Raw genomic sequence first — 15,862 nt, 5'->3', positions numbered from 1 at the left:
GTTACTTGTTGGTGGCTAACGATTAATTCTTTACATCAGCTTACACATCCCTATATATTTCTATACTTCCATCGTGATTGAAGACGTCTTGCATTTTGGTGGCTCAAAACTTGGGTAGGAGAAGGAGCAGCACTTTCGTGGGTTAATTTACTTCCGCTGATCGTGGCAGTATTAAGATACTGACTGTGACTTAACCTAAGACGTTTGTCATCTCACAAGAACCTTCCCAAGTTTTACGGAACACTCCTCATCTGTCATATGCAGCACATGGCATTGTGTGTGACAAGTGTTGTAATGAAACCTACTATTATTTCATTAACACATGGACAGAAAACATGACAGTACGTTAAACATAGGTTCTCACTAGTTATATTCAATGGAAGGTTACTGAAGCACTGCTGCCAACCTTTAATGGGTTTGACGTACCTGTATAGAGATGTGGATTTACGTAAAGATCGTAGCAGAATGTGATTAACTGATGGAGATAGCCATGTGATTAGTAATTCGGAATGAATTTGAAATTGAGGATACCACCGTTATGCTGCATAGTTATCTTGTGAGTGTCCTTGCTATGGCTATCAATTTTACGATGCTGGCTTCCAGAAACTAATTATGGTTGATTTGAGACTGTGTAAAATGTGTGTGACGTGTGCTTGGATGGGCATTTGATGTCCAGTAAATGTTGGCGTCTGAAATGTGACGTCAGTTGCTACCAACCGGAGGTTAACGGCTGTTAGTAGCACAGTGGACTGTGGCAGTTTGGGTTGGCCAAGGTTTCGTCAGGGGAAGCTACGTTGCATTCTGTTAAACCTAGTTTTTTCCTGTCTTTCAAATCTTTATTATTGCATTTGCTGCATCATGCATTTCAATATTCCCTTAGGTCCAAGGTGTGTAAATAGTGTTGAGATTTTAATTCATTCCCCATTGTTAAGTGGCCTGCATGTCTGTTTCACTCACTGACTGTTTGCACGATTATTTTCTGATTTAAAAAAAAGTTGTCTCAGTGTTCCAAGAATTTGCAATATTTGAAGGATCTATGTTAATTAAATGTATGGTTCTTGCGAATCCTTTCAACTTCATGCTCTTCATTAGTCTACTTTGACGTAAAAAATTTGGAAAGTAATGGTTATTAAAACTAAACGTTTTTGAGTGTTACTCTGAGTTTTAAGACCCAGTGCAGGCTCCATATACCACTTGGTATGCTGAATTCCTTTGCTTGGGCTGGCTAAGGAGTAGTTGACAGCTATTACACAATTTATATGAAGTCACGAGAAGCCAGATTAACACAAAGACAGTCAACAGCCAGCAGGTGAGTTGGTAGCACCACGTTCCTGGGCATTTGCGCCAGCTTCCAACTACGCTGGGAACATGGCGTTCATTCAACTGAGCAAAAGTGAGATCAGCAGCCTTTACATCAAAACGTCTCTCATATTGGAGACGAAACGGTCACAAAAAAGGCTTACGTTGTTTCTGTGCACTCTATGAAAAGAAACCTAATTATCTTCTGGGCCACCTATTCTCTTCCTCATACTATCTTCACTGCTTAGTGAAGTGAGTAAACTCGTGTGTAAACTAAGTTCAAGAATCTGTTTCGCGTATTCTCAGTTGGCTAAACTGATTTGCTTCTCGATACATTTAGTTCTCTAATGTGTTGCTATCAAGGACTCCATTGTCTGAACAACTCAACATTTCACATGTGTAACTCCAAATAAATGAATGCTGTAGTCCACTTCTGAAGTAATATTCCATGAGCTTTTCAGCTCAGTGGGAGGGAGATTAAAAAGTTACAGAGCAGCATACTTACCACCTCCTCACAGCAGGTTGCATAACTGGCATTCATTGTCTCTCACCCCTTATGCTACCCCTCTTGCGCATCATGTGAACAGACTCCTTATCTAAGGTAAGAAGCTTTCTAGTTTCACAATTGACAGCTGTTTCAGGGGTCTATTTAGCTTCACATCCGTAGGTGTTCCCTGAACGTGTCCCACATGTGACCACCGCGTGGTGCTAGTAGAGCAACAACTGTCTGCCAGACAATGGCTGTACGTCTTCTTAATGTATTCCAAGACCTTACTGGACAGAGAGGGAACGAATCAGTACATAAAAAGCTCCTTTTGTAGGGCCACATCTCTAGGAGAATGGGAGTAGGTGTTTATGTCAAATGAACGTCGAGAACGTTAGCAGAAATTCTACAGAACATGCTGTTCAAAAGCAATGATATGTCCCACAGGGAAGTCGTTCAGATAATGGAAATCAACTACGCTATACAAGAGAAAATGGTGTGACACGATACTGTTGGTGCGACATACACGATGCTTACCGAGTAGGCAGGCAACACGTCTGTACTAAAATAGAAATGGTTACCTGCTAACCAACTTACGACACTATTACGTTACCACCTAAACTGACGAACTAATCTCTTTCCTTGGTCGACATGTTATTCAAACATTCGTTAAGTAGGCGGTAGAAAAACGACATACATTTTGTTTGCAATGCTGAAGACAGTTGCATTCAGTTAAGTAGCTTGGAATTGGAGAACGGCACAAACTCACGTTTGGCACTGCTGATGGGAACCATAGCTTTGTCACAACTCAAAATTTTGTCAGATTTCCCTCATTTTCAATACTGTCTCGCTCCAGCAGGAATCGGAGGAACAATCCCATTGATGATGTTATTCCTATGTTGCAAAGGGTACCTACAAACAGGAATTGAATACAGGCATTCATCGTTTTACACGAAGTCATACCATTCAGTTATTTCTGCCGATAACGGCAACAGCTTTTTGAGGGCGGTTACTGTAACAGCGAAGATGCATGTACCCTGAGAATATTCAAAGAATATATTCGAAGCTGAGACAAGAAATATTGGAAACTCTACAAGTTACAACTACTCAGGACCTTAGCCTTTAATCTGCCAAGAATTTTATTTTCAGTACACAGTTTTATTGTTCAAACGCTCTACCGAGTGTTCCAGGCACGCAGCAGCAACGCTCTCTAACTTTATCGCCCCTTTCTATATATTTATGGAACGCGAACTGGTAATAGGGATTGGTCAAACAAATGGACAGCCAGCCAGCTTTTGCCCCCAGACGAAACAGTGCATGCTAAGTTTTGGACATCTCATACTGATGCAAACTTTCAGATGATGATGCCTACATCTTTGGCTTTTATTAATTTGTTTGAAGCCTAGGGTATCATCGGGAGACTGGGCCTAATGTATGAAGTGGTAATGAAATCCCAATTCAAAAGGTTAAAGAATCTTGAAAGCATGTTTTGTGACATGATACCAGGTCACTGTAGTAAATACAATCAGTAGCTAGGAATTCCTCCTCAATGGCTCACATGAAGGTGCAATATTAGTCCCAATGGTACTTACACTTCACATCATGGATGTGCCAGAAATAATATCTAAGAAATTTGGTTACGTTGTTGATTGGATAATAAGAACGAGCAAAATTTGTTAAAATACGGAAGACGTCCTCACATGTAATTTGTCTGCACTGACAGTACTTCTCAAAACGGAGGCTTACAGCTAACATTAGTGAAACGCCACCTCTGACGACGCAGGGAGCACAACATATACGCAATTTGTTGACGCCGTCCACGCCAAGGAGCAGGTGCCTGTCCTAGGAACACCGGGGCTCTGAACAAATGGCTTCTGTCATTCCAGGTGGTTTGCTGTTTTTTGTTGTAAGGCGCAAAGATTTTGTTCTTTCGTGCCAACGTCAGAACTGTAGAACACGAAGATGAAGAAGGGGTTAAAACGACTAAACGGTAAACTCAATTGATGGAGGAAAAGACAGCTTAAAAACAAAGACTGATAAAGGTCTATAAAATACACCATAGAGACAATGGAGGTGCTACACTGAAGATTAAATGTCCTTCGCCATATCGCTACAACAGATCGAGAGTAAAACACGGTCGATAGCCCGCGGCACGCCTGATAACGTAGACAGCAAACGTAAATGAGAACATAAGTGGTTAAGAAAAGTGCATTGTGAATCGTCAGAGACTCAGGATAATGAGTACAAAGTGGTAAGTGATCACCTCTAAACTAAAGACGATGGCTAAGAAGAGAGTGCCCAATACGCAACCCAGCTAAGATGATCTGACGTCAAGAGGGCAGAGGAGGAGGCTGTCCAAGCCACTGGGAGGGCCTTAAAAACCCAGGGATTATTCCTAGAATGGAGGACAACTGGTGATGCCAAAGTGACACCACCTGCTGGCAGACAGGAACAGAGATCATCTGGGAGAATATAAGAACCAGCAGGCTGAGGTACGAGGACTGCAGTCTAGGCAGCAGCGTCAGCAGCCTCATTTCCTGGCAGACTGACCTGAGCAGGAAACCACATGGACATCACAGTGGATCCCTCAGGAGTGAGAAACTGAGTTTTCCTGGACCCGTTGCACCAAGGGATGGGCAGTGTACAGTGGTCAGACTCTGTGCCCTTTAGTCTTCGTGCACAGGACAATGGAAAAGCCTGTGTCACCAGATCTATTCTGGCCTCAGAGGGCGAAGAGCTCTGCTGGAAATACTGAGTAGTGTTGCAAAGGCAGATACGGAAAAACGTTGGTGCAGATGACAACGGCACACCTGATACCACAGTCAGAGCCATCAGCATACAGAAAGGTACTATTAAAAAGTCGCGTGTGTAGGTAGTGGAAGTCAAGGCAATAGAACGAGGCTGCAGTAGTGTCCTTGGGGAGCAAATGAAGGCTAAGGTGAACACAGGCTGCCACAGAAAGCCAAGGTGGAGAAGGGTTCACTCCCACTAGGATACTTGCAGGTAGTGTAAAGTTCGGCTGCTGGAGCAAGAACTGAAAATGGGCTCCAGGAGGTAACTGAAGAGGAGTGGGCCCGATACTGGCTATCAAAGTACTCATCGAAGGAGGCATAGGATGGGTGGCCTGGCATGGCGGAAAAACGCCATGTTTATCTCTTGAGGATAACTTTAGTATGACTGGTAATTCAACAGCTTCGGCATACGCGCTGAACTTGGCTAGCATAAAAGGCGCCAGTGGCCAAACAGATGCGACGATGGTGGGTAGTGTTGAGATGGCATACGAAGGACAGACGCGCAGATGCGTAAACAAAGCACCAATATTCTAGTTTTTATTGGACAAGGGACCAGTACAAACCGATAAGGGGGGTTCAATCTGCCCCCAGGAAGTATCATTGAGGACATGTCCTACATTGGGGAACTACGTACAGTGGGCTCCAAGGTGGGACACGCGTGAGAACGAACAGTTTCCTATTGAGCATGAGCCACAGGAATTTCGTAGTTTCAACTAACAGAAGAGCAGCAGGCCAAAGTTGAGAATATGGGGGGAGAAATCAACTGCACTGACAGGAACCAACACAAACGGTTTTGTCAGTGGAAAAAACAATACCATTCTCGATGCTCCATGAGTGAAGAAGTTAGAGACGTCGCTCAATGTGAGAGGTTCCTGGAGGACTGCAATGGATGGCAGAATCGTCAACAAAAAGGGAGCCAGAGGTGCTCAGCAGGAGGCAGGCCATTATAGCGTTAATGGCGATAGCAAAGAGGACAACGCTGAGGATGGAAATTGAGGTACACCGTTTTCCTGGATAAAGTTGTCTGACGAGGCACAACCCACATACACCTTGAAAACTCCATCTTCTAAAAATTGCTGAGGTGAACAGGGAAGCTATGTGTAGAACACAGACATACCAGTCCTCCAGCAGGTGTCTTCCACAGAATCGAAAAATATTGCTTGCCAGGGATTTCCACAGAAAGCCCTTCATGGCATAGGTGGACAAAGTGAAGAAATGGTCAACTGGAGAATGGCGCACTCTAAATCCACACCACGCCAGGTGGGATGAATCATATGTTCAATAACCTTGCAAACAGCTGCTGAGAGAAATGGGGCAGTAGCTGGAAGAGTGCTTCTCCTTACCCTGCTTATGCTTGGGTGTGACGGTGTCTTCAGTCCAGCATCTCGGAAACCTTCCTTCCACCTAGAGGGGATTGTCCGTATGGAGGATAAAATACTTGCCTGCAAGAGAAGGTGCTGCAACATCTGAATGTTAACATCTTCCAGCCCTGGGGAACAGAATCGGGATTAAGTGACATTATAGTACAACTCTCTCATAGTAAATCCGGCATTGTAGCCTCAAGATTCTGAAAAAGCAAGGTTATTGTCCAAGCCGCCTCCACTTTTTTCCGATGGAGGAAGGCCGGGTAATAATGCGTAGAGCTCGAAATCTCCACAAAACAAAGCTCCAGGAAGTTTAAGATAGCGATAGAGTCCACTATGACATCTGGTACTGTCATCCAGAGATCTGAGAAAGGCCCTTTCTCCCAGATATCCCTACGAGTTTGGCGCAAATGACAGAAGAGCGAGAGGAACTTAGCAAAAACGTAGATGGATTTCATTTACTAATTTTGTCTCTAAGAATGCAGTGGCACTGTGCACGCAACTGTTTACAAAAGATGTAGTTTGTCATCGTAGGAGGACAGTTATAAACGCGGAGAGCACGGTTCCGCGCACGAAGTGCCTCGCAGTACGCCTCAGTCCACCAAGGGACCAGGACACAGAGCAGTAGAGAGGAAGTTCGAGGAATGAAATTTTCGGCTGCACTAAGGGTAACCTGCTCATCGCTAGTGCGGAAGTTTGTTCATCGAAGGTCGCCAGCGAGGAGTGAAGCCTCCATTCAGCCTTAGAAAGCTACCAATCAATTTTGCACATATGTAGGGGTATGTGTCAGCAAACAGAAAGCACAAAGGAAACAGTTGCTGGAGTACACGTCACAGAACGGGCCACTCTACAAGCTGTGCAGTGCAGAACGAGGAGTCCAAATAGCGATAGGTGTGTGTGGAGTGGGTGCTCCAATGTTAAGGCGGATGAGGTTGAGTTAATTGTGAATGTCAGCAAAGACGTCACGCCTCTGTCAGGTTCTTGAAGAGCCCTGAAGGGGCTTCCATTTCATTTCATGTCCCTAGACTCTTACAACTGCCATCTGGTTTCTGTACAAATTGTAAATACTCTTTCGCTCCCTGTATTTTACCCCTGCCACCTTCAGAATTTGAAGGAGAGTATTCCAGTCAACATTATCAAAGGCTTTCTCTAAGTCTACAAATGCTGGAAACGTAGGTTTGCCCTTCTTTAATCTAGCTTCTCAGATAAGTCGTAGGGTCAGTATTGCCTCACTTGTTCCAATATTTCTACGGAAACCACACTGATCTTCCTCGAGGTCGGCTTCTACTAGTTTTTCCATTCGTCTGTAAAGAATTCGCGTTGGTATTTTGCAGCTGTCACTTATTAAACTGATAGTTCGGTAATTTTCACATCTGTCAACACCTTCTTTCTTTAGGATTGCAATTTTTATATTCTTCTTGAAGTCTGAGGGTATTTCGCCTGTTTCATACATCTTGCTCACCAGATGGGAGAGCCAGTCCTGACAAAACTCTACCAAGGCCGTCAGTAGTTCCAATGGAATGTTGTCTACTCCGGGGGCCTTGTTTCAACTCAGGTCTTTCAGTGCTCTGTCAAACTCTTCACACAGTATCTTATCTCCCATTTCATCTTCATCTACATCCTCTTAAATTTCCAAAATATTGTACTCATGTACATCGCCCTTGTATAGACCCTCTATATACTCCTTCCACGTTTCTGTTTTCCCTGTTTGCTTAGAACTGTGTTTCCATCTGAGCTCTTGATATTCATACAAGTCGTTTTCTTTTCTCCAATGGTCTCTTTAATTTTCCTATACGCAGTATCTATCTTACCCCTAGTGCGGTAAGCCTCTACACCCTTACACTTCTCCTCTAGCCATGCCTGCTTAGCCATTTTGCACTTCCTGTCGATCTCATTTTTGAGACGTTTGTATTCCTTTTTGCCTGCTTCATTTACAGCATTTTTATATTTTCTCCTTTCATCAATTAAATTCCATATTTCTTCTGTTACCCAAGGATTTCTACTAGCCCTCGTCTTATTACCTACTTGATCCTCTGCTGCCTTCACTACTTTATCCCTCAGAGCTACCCATTCGTCTTCAACCGTATTTCTTTCCCCCATTCCTTTCACTTGTTCCCATATGCTGTCCCCGAAACTCTGTACAAGCTCTGGTTTAGTCAATTTGTCCAGGTCCCATCTCCTTAAATTGCCACCTTTTTGCAATTTCTTCAGTTTTAATCTACAGTTCATAACCAATAGATTGTGGTCAGACTCCTCATCTGCTTCTGCAAATGTCTTACAATTTAAAACCTGGTTCCTGAATCTCTGTCGCACCATTATATAATCTATCTGAAACCTGCCAGTATCTCCAGGCTTCTTCCATGTTTACAGCCTTCTTTTATGATTCTTGAACCAAGTGTTAGCTATGATTAAGTTGTGCTCTGTGCAAAATTTCACCAGACGTCTTCCTCTTTCATTTCTTAGCCCCAATCCATATTCACCTGCTATGGTTCCTTCTCTCCCTTTTCCTACTTTCGTCTTCCAGTCACCCATGACAATTACATTTTCGTCTCCCTTCACTACCTGAATAATTTCTTTTATCTGATCATGGAGTTCTTGAATTTCTTCGCCATCTGCTGAGGTAGTTGGCATATAAACTTGTACTACTGTAGTAGGCATGGGCTTCGTGTCTATCTTGGCCACTATAATACGTTCACTATGCTGTTTGTAGCAGCTTACCCGCACTCATATTTTTTTATTCATTATTAAACCTACTCCTGCATTACCCCTATTTGATTTCGTATTTATAACCCTGTATTCACCAGACCAGAAGTCTTGTTCCTCCTGCCACCGAACTTCACTAATTCCCACTATATCTAACTTTAACATATCCATTTCCCTTTTTAAATTTTCTAACCTACCCGCTCGATTAAGGGATCTGACATTCCACACTCCGATCCATAGAATGCCCGTTTTCTTTCTCCTGATAACGACGTCCTTTTGAGTAGTCCCCGCCCGGAAATCCGAATGGAGGACTATTTTACCTCCGGAATATTTTCCCAAGAGGACGCCATCATCATTTAACCATACAGTAAAGCTGCATGCCCTCGGGAAAAATTGCGGCTGCAATTTCCCCTTGCTTTCAGCCGTTCGCAGTACCAGCACAGCAACGCCGTTTTGGTTAATGTTACAAGGCCAGATCAGTCAATCATCCAGACTGTTGCCCCTGCAACTACTCTTCAGGAACCACACGTTTGTCTGGCCTCTCAACAGATATCCCTCCGTTGTAGTTGCACCTGTTGTGGTTGGCAGGAGAGCCAACCGTGATAGTAAAGGAGGCCGAAATGCTCGCGTTTTAGCTCACGCAGGCTCGCGTGAGGTCTGGAACATGACAAGGGAATTAGAATTGAGAAAAACGGACGTAGCTGGTGGAATACTTAACTTTAATCCATTAATGGAGAACGTCGCTCTTTAAAGTACATGATTCACAATATCAATAATACGGATAATGGCGCCTTGCTGGGTCGTAACAAATAACGTAGCTGAAGGCTATGCTAACTATCGTCTCGGCAAATGAGAGCGTAGAAGTCAGTGAACCATCGCTAGCAAAGTCGGCTGTACATCTGGAGCGAGTGCTAGGAAGTCTCTCTAGACCTGCCGTGTGGCGGCGCTCGGTCTGCAATCATTGACAGTGGCGACACGCGGGTCCGACGTATACTACCGGACCGCGGCCGATTTAAAGGCTACCACCTAGCAAGTGTGGTGTCTGGCGGTGACACCACAGCACCTACGGTACGGATATCTGTACCGTTGAGGCACGCAAGCCTCCCCACCAACGGCAAGGTCCGTGGTTCATGGGGGGAGGGCCCTGAAGGGTATTGTGTACATAAAAGTCACGAAGTAGCAAAAAGAGGTGAGGGTGTTAGCCACTGCTAACATCAAATGCTGGAGTGATGTCAATAATAGAAAGGGAACAAGTGATGAAAGGAAATTCAGACTGTAACAGCTTGCAGCCAAGTGTTCAGTGAGAGTGATTGAATATGAACGTCAACCAATAGGAGCAGCATGAATCCTTCACGAGATGGAATGTAATCATTGGGAGGGAGGGGGGAGATTAAAGTGGACTGGAAAGAAACGGAAGACGTCGAAGCCATCACAAGGGCAATTTTGTTTCCTCGGGGCAGGGATTCCAAGAGCAGTTTAAATCCTCATTGTTGGATGTAGTGACAAACATTCCACTGGAGGGAAGTCATGACGGATATGGGAGGAGGAATAATGGTGGGTTGTCACCTCATGGGCTGCTGAGTGTCAGCCTTCAAAGAATCAATGGTATAGGGCGTAGTGGCTGGAGGATCCTGTTCCATGCAACCTACGAAAGTGTCGGCATCCTCACTGAGTAAGTGTGCAGGTTCCATGGCACGAAAAAGGTTGGCACTGGCAGAACGGAGCTTGGGCAGGTGAGGGTGTCATGTGACGACGCTGCTTATGAGGACCAGCGAGTCAGCGAAAGGAAAGACAGTTTTCCTTGGATATCTGAGCCTTTGCTGTCGGCAGATGAAGTTTCAGATGTCTGTTGGCTTGAAGGATGTTTAAAATCTTCACAGGGCACTTTAGTCCCTGATTTCTAGCCTGCTGGTTGTGTAGCAGGTGATTTCGCCGCCAGAGGTGAAGATATTGCGAGTTGCAGCTTCGGAGAAGGAGAAGCGGATACTACCGTGACACTAGGCTATTTTACAACTGCGATGCTGCATTTGAGAACGCATGTCCGTGTGGCGATTTCCTCTGAGGAGCGAGGAGTATCGAGATTTATACTATTAGTAGCAGATGGTGGAAAACACAGCTTTCACTATCCAACAGCTTGTTAACGATAGGTTAAGGCTCTTTTTCCTTCACTCTGATCGCCTTGACAGCTTACTCACGGAGATACAGAGGAAATTAACGAGATGAGGCAGCATAGTTGATATTGTAATTTATGCAGCAGGGAGAAGGTGGTGGGCAATTGCACTCATGAGCATCCCTACCACAAGTACTACATTCGGCTGTGCTTCGTCAAGATATTTGAGTATGGTTGTAATGTAGACACCAGCAACAGCTGACTGGGCTTGTCATGTGGCACGTGATGAACTACTTAGCTTGCCGTGATCTGACAGAAGCACTACTACATCGGACATGGAACAGTGTGTGTAGGCACTATGGTTTTGTCAACCTGTTTCATTACCTGATGGTCTTCATCCATCCAGATAACACTCGCTGCAGAAAAACCAGAAATATCAGTGGAAGTTCGAAAAATACGTCCCACTGGTGAGAGTATTAAAATCCTTAAGGTAAACTTCAACTAAGTGCCATAGTTTGAGGTGCTCATCAAAAGCAGTGATGCTCACATTATGGTAGGTACAGAAAGCTGGTTCAAATCCGAAATGGTAGATTTTTAGGGACAATTTAGGTGTACATGGAAAGTATAGCCAAATGACAAATACAGGTCGTGTATTTGTCGCAGTACAGTAACTCAAATCCACAGAGAGAAATTGAAGCTGCATGTGGGTGACTGCACAAGACTGAGTACCACAGGTGGGTATAAAAGGATCCTATCGCCCAACAGACTCCTCTACTGATGTAACCGAACACTTGAACAAAAATAATTTTCCCAGTTAATTGTTGGATGATTAAAGTCTCCACCACTGATTACAATATGATTGGGGAACTTGTTGAGAAGTGAACTGAGGTTTCGTCTAGTGGTGGGTATGGTAGGGCGTCCTGTGAAAGTTCACTAACAATTACTGTTAACTGACAGTTAAGAACCCTAGTTATGATGGAAATATATTGGATTTAATGCAACGAACATACCTGAATTCTGAGGATACCCACATCGAAACTGGGATCAGTGACCATGGTGGGGTTCTGGCAACAGTGATTATTGAAGTACAGAGGTCAACTAGAGCAGAAAGATAAGTATGTTCTGTAAACTAGATGAAAATGGATGTTGTCATATGTGAATGAGGAACTGGCAACACAAGGCAGAAGCATGTAGAAAAAATATGGCTCAAATTTGAAAGGGTAATTGACCACATGCTGGATAGATGTGTGTCCCACAGAACAGTTCATCATGGGAGATAACCTCGATGGTATAGAAACGCTGTAACGGAACTTTTAAAGGAACATTAGTGCAAAATAGGTCTGAAAGCGTAGGGCTATAATTAGGTGCTGAATGAAATGTTTGAAGGGATCACGCTCTGTTGACAGGCAGTGACTACCGTAGCCAAATATGTGAATGTAGGCTTTCCCGGCGTGTACTGCAGATGAAATCTTCTCGGGCTTCCATCCGGGTATCTGCGTCGAAAACCCGCGACGTTTCGATGAGGACATTTAACGTATATAGAGATGGGCAGCACGAATGGTCACAGGGTTAATTCGTGGGAGAGAGAATGAAAGAACTAATTCTCGAATACAGAAGCTATCCCGAGAAAGTGTTAAAGTTTCAAGAACCGGCTTTAAATGATTACTCTAGGATATACTACCATCCCAATCGCTCACATTGGGATCGTGAGTATATTATTAGAGTATGTACTGCACGCACAGAGGCATACGAATGATCGTTCTTTCCGTGCTGTATACGTGAATACAAGAGGAAGAAGCTCTAGTAACTGGTACAATGGGACGTAACTTCTGCCATGGACCTCATGATGGATTGCGAAGTATAGATGCAGATGCAGACTTAGACGCTACCACCTTGAAACTCATCTGCATCGTCCTCTTGTTTCCTCCCTTACAAGCCAATCATCTTACTTTTTCTTTTGGCAGTCAAAAACTGGCGGAACTGTTGTCGTAGCTCTATTCTTTTTTGACAAGTTCTCTTTACTTGGGCGTCCTCGCTTTGATTTCTCTTAACGGCTAATAGTCCACCCGCAATTTCCGCTTTTAATTTGCGCAGTGGAATGTGTTGTTCTTGAAGTAACCTGCAGTCCATTCGAGTCACCTGGTGATCACCGCAATTTTAATTGCGTCCTGGAAGCTGTATAAATACTAAATCATCGATGCTATGTAGTATTTCTATAGTGATGATAATTTGTCAATCAAATACCACCAATACAGGTGTTGTAAGGTGCAATGACCCATCTTGGGACTTGCACGTACTGTCTTTGTGGAATGTTCCACCTGTGTCTCACCCTGAGTCTCAATACCAACGAAAGATGAATGCAGAGTAAGACGTTTGTTATCGTACGTATTACTACAATGGATCTCCTGTATCTTTTATTGGACATGCTATTGCTCCTCGTTCTCCAGCCTTCATGTCTTTTCGTTGGGGAGGTCAATCTTTCAGCATATTTACTCCTAATACTCAAGAGAGTACTAAAGAGTGTCACTCATAAAGAAATTGTCGGCGTGCACCTTGAAATTGTGGTTTTCTGTCAATGTGTGATTTTTGTAGTTTTCGGGCGCAAACTACAGTGGTCATTAGCGCCCAGACTAAATTATGAATGCACTGTGAGGCACAATGTTAAAGCAGCAACTAAAAAGGACAACACTAATAAAAGGCACATTAACAGGCAAGGAATAATAAAAAACAGCATAATCAAATGTCAGACAGGTTTGTCGAGTGGATAAACGATGAACGCGAGCAGCTGCTTTTGGGTCATCCGCTAAAATTTCTTCCAGAGTACATGGAGGGCTATGATCAAAGCGCAGTGCACTAAAATTTGGACAGGACATTAAAATGTGGCGTACAGTTAGCGATTGTAGCGATTGCCTACATTGGCAGAACGGCGCCGACGCAGCCGTCAGCAGATGGCGGCGGCTGAACCGGCAGTGTCCAATACGTAACCGGGACAAAACGACCTCCTCCCACCGAGAAGGGCGTGAAGAGGTTGTCCAAGCCGTGGGGAGAGGTTTCAAGGTCCGAAGCTTGTTTTCAATAAGTGTAGACCAATTGGCATGTCACAGCGATAAAATGCGCTGACAAATGACCCTGCTGAAATCAGATGAAGGCACACAACAAGAACCTGTCCGAGGCTGGAGGACCGCAGCCTTGGCGGCGGCATCTGCAACTTCATTCCCAGGGATACCGACATGGCCAGGAACCCACATAAAGGTAACCGGAGAACCATCGTCAGCCAGCTGCTGAAGAGAGCGTTGGATCCGGCGCACGAAAGGGTCAACCGGATACGGATCACTGAGGCTCTGGATGGCGCTCAGGGAATCAGAGCAGATGACATAAGCAGAATGTCGGTGGCGGTGGATGTATAGAACAGCCTGGTAGAGGGCAAAGAGCTCAGTTGTGAAACCGAACAATGGCCATGGCGCCGGTATTTGAAACTGTGTGCCCCGACAATAAAAGAACACCTGACACTGTCATTGGTCTTAGAGCCATCTGTATAAATGAAGTTCGTATTAATGAACTTCGAACGAAGTTCGACAAACCGCGAGAGGTATACTGAAGCTGAGGTTACCTCCTTTGGGAACGAGCTGAGGTCAAGGTGAACGCGAACCTGAGCGTAGGGTCAAGGTGGCGTCTGGCTCTCGCCCACTCTAAAGGTTGCAGGGAGTGGATAATTAAGTTGCTGAAGGGGGCAACGAAAGCGAACTCCAGGGTGTAGCAGGGCAGATACATAGAACCCGTATTGACAGTCGAGAGAGTTATCAATAAAGGAACTATAAGACGGCTGGTTGGCCACTGATAATAGCCGACAGGCATACCAACATAGCAGTACATCGCGCTGGGAGGTTAGTGGCAATTCACCGGCTTCAGCATGAAGACTCTCGACGGGACTGGTATAAAACGCTCCGATCGCAAGACGTAAACCCCGATGTTGTATGGAGTTGAGACGGCGTAAGATGGACGGCCGTAAAGAGGAGTGTACAAAGCTCCCACAATCCAGCTTGGAGCGGACGATCGACCGATATAAGCGAAGTAGGACGGTTCGATCCGCTCCCCACAACGTACCGCTGAGAATATGGAGGGCATTTAGAGAACGGGTACAACTGCCAGCCAAATAAGACATGTGGAGATCAGCTAAGTTTCCTGTCAAATGTAAGACCTAAAAATTTTCCTGTCTCCACGAATGGGAGAGCAACGGAGCCCAGATTTAAGGACGGTGGGAGAAACTCTTTGTAGCGCCAGAAGATAATACAGACCGTCTTCTCGGCAGAAAAACGGAAGCCATTGGCGACACTCCAGGAGTAAAGATGGTCAAAACAACGCTGAAGACAGCGCTCCAGGAATCATGTACGCTGTGCGCTGCAGTAGATGGTAAAATCGTCCAAGAAAAGGGAGACTAATACATCAGCTGGGAGGCAATCCATTATTGGACTGATCGCTATGGCGAAGAGAGTGACGCTCAAAAATGAGCAATGTGGCACCCCATTCTCCTAGCGAAAGGCGTCGGACAGAACAGAACCCACAAGTACCCTTATCTGTCGATCGATTAAAAATTCACGTAAAAAAAGAGGGAGGCGACCGTGAAATCCCCATGTAAGCATGGTGTGGGTAACGCCCGCCCTCCAAAAGGTGTCTTAAGCCTTCTCCAAATCAATGAACACAGCTACTGTCTGGCACTTCCGCAAGAAGTTATTCATAATGAAGGTCGACAAGGTAACCAAATGGTCGTCAGCAGAGAGGCACCTACGAAATCCACATTGTACATCGGTAAGTAGTTTGGTTTGGCTGCTCGAATCTCGACGCCTAAAATTAACCATTCGTTCCATCACCTTACAGACATAGATGGTAAGCGAGATGGTCGCTATCCATTTGTTCAATAGGTTCGTCAGCCATCTTGTTAAGACGGCCGGGAGGGGGAGCTTCCTCCGGCGGTGAACGGCCAGATGTTCGGCTACCAGCGGTGCGGCCAGGCGAAACGGATGACGGCCTGGGGGGGCAACTGCTGGGTGGCGCAGGAGAAGAAACGCGCCGTGGCCGAGAAGGAGAACTGTGCTTCCTATGAGCCTTCTTG

This window comes from Schistocerca gregaria, unplaced genomic scaffold (assembly GCF_023897955.1).
Source record: "Schistocerca gregaria isolate iqSchGreg1 unplaced genomic scaffold, iqSchGreg1.2 ptg000077l, whole genome shotgun sequence".
In the NCBI taxonomy this organism is placed as follows: Eukaryota; Metazoa; Arthropoda; class Insecta; order Orthoptera; family Acrididae; genus Schistocerca; species Schistocerca gregaria.
The sequence above is the reverse complement of the archived record's forward strand: the minus strand, read 5'-3'. Positions refer to the sequence as shown.